This window comes from Olea europaea, chromosome 21 (assembly GCF_002742605.1).
Source record: "Olea europaea var. sylvestris chromosome 21, O_europaea_v1, whole genome shotgun sequence".
NCBI lineage: Eukaryota > Viridiplantae > Streptophyta > Magnoliopsida > Lamiales > Oleaceae > Olea > Olea europaea.
Window position 1 is genome coordinate 6341059 of NC_036257.1, and position 3079 is coordinate 6344137.

Consider the following 3079-nt stretch of genomic DNA (forward strand, 5'->3'; position numbering starts at 1 on the left):
ATTGACAGAATTTGAAGACTTGGCTTCCGATGAATTGCCAAATGAGTTACCTCCTATAAGGATTATTCAGTACTAGATTGATTTGGTACCTGGTGTTAACCTTCCAAATTTGCCTCATTACCGAATGAGTTCAAAGGATAATGAGATTCTACAAAAGCAAATTGGGGAGCTGTTGAGAAAAGGGTTCATAAGGGAGAGTATGAGTCAGTGTGTAGTCCATGTCTTTCTAATGCCAAAGAAAGATAGAAAGTGGTGTGTGTGTGTGTGTTGACAATCATGCCATCAACAAGATAATAGTAAAGTACAAGTTTTCCATTCCACGGTTAGAGGATATTTTAGATATGCTTGGGGGTTTTAAGGTCTTCTAAAAAATAGATCTTCATAGTGGTTATCACCAGATCCGTATTAAGCCTGGGAATGAATGGAAGACTGCCTTCAAGATTAAGGAAAGACTTTACGAATGGTTGGTGATGCCATTCGAACTTTCAAATGCTCCAAGTACCTTCATGAGGATGATGAACCAGATTCTTCGTCCTTTTATCTGGTCTTTTCTTGTGGTTTTTCTATGATATTCTTATCTATAGCAAGTCTAAATAGGATCACCTAATTCATTTGAGGCGAGTCGTGAAGGTTCTGAAGGAAAATCAGTTGTATATCAACTTGAAGAAGTGCAGCTTCTGTACATCTAAGCCATTGATTTTAGGTTTTGGTTGTTGGTGAATATGGTTTGCATATAGATAAAGAGAAGACAAATGCAATTCGAGATTGGCCAACACCAAAGTCAAATTCTGAAGTGAGGAGTTTTCATGGTTTGATAACTTTCTACAGATGATTTATCAGGCATTTTAGCACTATTGTAGTACCTCTCACAGAATGTTTAAAGAAAGGAAGATTCGGTTAGGGAAAGGAACAAGATAAGAACTTCACCTTCATCAAAGAAAAGTTGTGTATAACTCTAGTATTAGCTTTGCCAAGCTTCAAGAAGATCTTTGAGGTAGAGTGTAATGCTATGGCATTGGTATCAAGGCTATCCTTTCTCAAGAGAATAAATTCGTAGCTTTCTTTTTAGAAAAGTTAAATGATGCTAGGCAGAAGTGGAGTACCTACGAGCAAAAATTCTATGCAATTGTGAGAGTTTTGAAGTAATGGGAACACTACTTGGTACAGAATAAGTTTGTATTGTTCACTGATCACCAAACATTGAAATTCATTCATAGTCAGAAAATATATCAGTGGGATACATGCTCGATGGGTGACTTTACTTTCCTCCAGAAATTCCCTTTTGTGATTAAGCATAAATCTGGAAGTACAAACAGAGTTGCAAATGCACTGAGTCGGAGAACTTCCTTGTTGATCACATTATCACAGGAAATTGTTAGGTTTTAGTGCTTGAAGGAATTGTATGCAGATGATCCTAATTTTAAGGAGATTTGGAGCAAGTGTGTGAATCGAGAATCAATAGTGGATTTTTATATTAGTGATGAATATTTATTCAAATGCAACCAACTTTGTATACATGTTTCATCTCTACGTGAAAAGTTGATTCGAGATCTGCAAGGTGGAGTTTTAAGTGGGCACTTGGGGCATGACAAGACAATAGCCAGTTTGGCCACAGTTGAAGCAGGATGTTGGAATTATAGTTAGAAGGTGTTATACTTGTCAAGTGTCAAAGGGTCAAGTGCAAAGTACTGGATTGTAATGTCACTTCCTATGCCTCAGGGCATATGACAAGATCTGGCTATGGATTCTATTTTTGTGGTGGTTAACAGGTTTTCCAAAATAGCACACTTCATAGGCTGTCGGAAGACTTCAGATGCATCAAACATTACCAAATTGTTTTTCAGGGAGATTGTTAGATTGTACGGAGTTCCCAAGTCTATCACATTAGATCAGGATACAAAAATTTTGAGGCACTTTTAGATTACTTTGTGAAAGTTGTTTGGAACCAATTTAAATCGAAACAATATTGCCCATCCCCAAATTGATAAACAGACTGAGGTTACTAACCGTACCCTTGGAAACATGGTTTGAAGTGTTTGTGGTGATAAGCCTAATTAGTGGGATCTGGCACTACCCCAAGTGGAGTTCGCGTACAACAACACAGTTCATACTGCTACAGACAGGTCCCCGTTTGCTATTGTGTATACAAAGGTGCCTTACCATGTGGTGGATTTGGTGAAATTGCCTAAAAGTGATACAAAAGTGTTGCTGTTGAACATCTAGCAGATGAGGTGTTAGCAGTTCGTGATGAGGTAAAACAAAAGTTAGAGAAAACTAATGCAAAGTACAAGGCAGCAGCAGATTCACATCGACAGGATAAACAATTTTAGGAAGGGGACTCTATGATAACATTTTTGAGAAAGGAGAGATTTTTCGTCGGTACTTACAATAAGCTGAAACCAAGGAAATATGGGCCTTTTAAAGTGCTTAACGGATTAATAACAATGCCTACATTATTTATTTGCCAGCTTCTATGGGTATTTCTCGAACGTTTAATATGACAAATTTGTATGAATTCCATAAAGACGATAAGCCTTTGCATCCAAAACATAACTTGGGGTCGAGTTTTTTGGAGGTGGAAGGGATTGATGTAGGACATATTGGTCATATTGGGGAAGAAGTACTAGTAGAAATAAAATATCTTAATTTCAGATTGGGTCCATAAAACCATTCTGGAAAGAGAACGACGAAAGGAACAATACTTACGACTGCTCCGTGATATATGACGAATTTTGGTCATTCGAGTTCGTTTAGGACTCGAAAAGTGATTTTTAAAGTTTTAGCGCTATTTTGTCAATTCATTTATTTTGGATTTTTTTACAATTTTAATTTGTTTAAACTTCGTTTTCATTACTTTTAGTTGTTTAAACTACGTTTCCATGTAAATCCTTATAAATAAGGGGTTAGTTCTTTTTTTTTCTTTTTTTATCATTCATCAATAAAATTTTTGAAATTTATTTTTTTTGTGATTTCAAGATTTTCGCTTGAATTCATTTTTCTCGCTACTCGCAAATCATTGTAATCTAAATTTTATTTTTACAGAAGTTATTGCTTTATAAAAATTCAAAAAAAAAAAAAA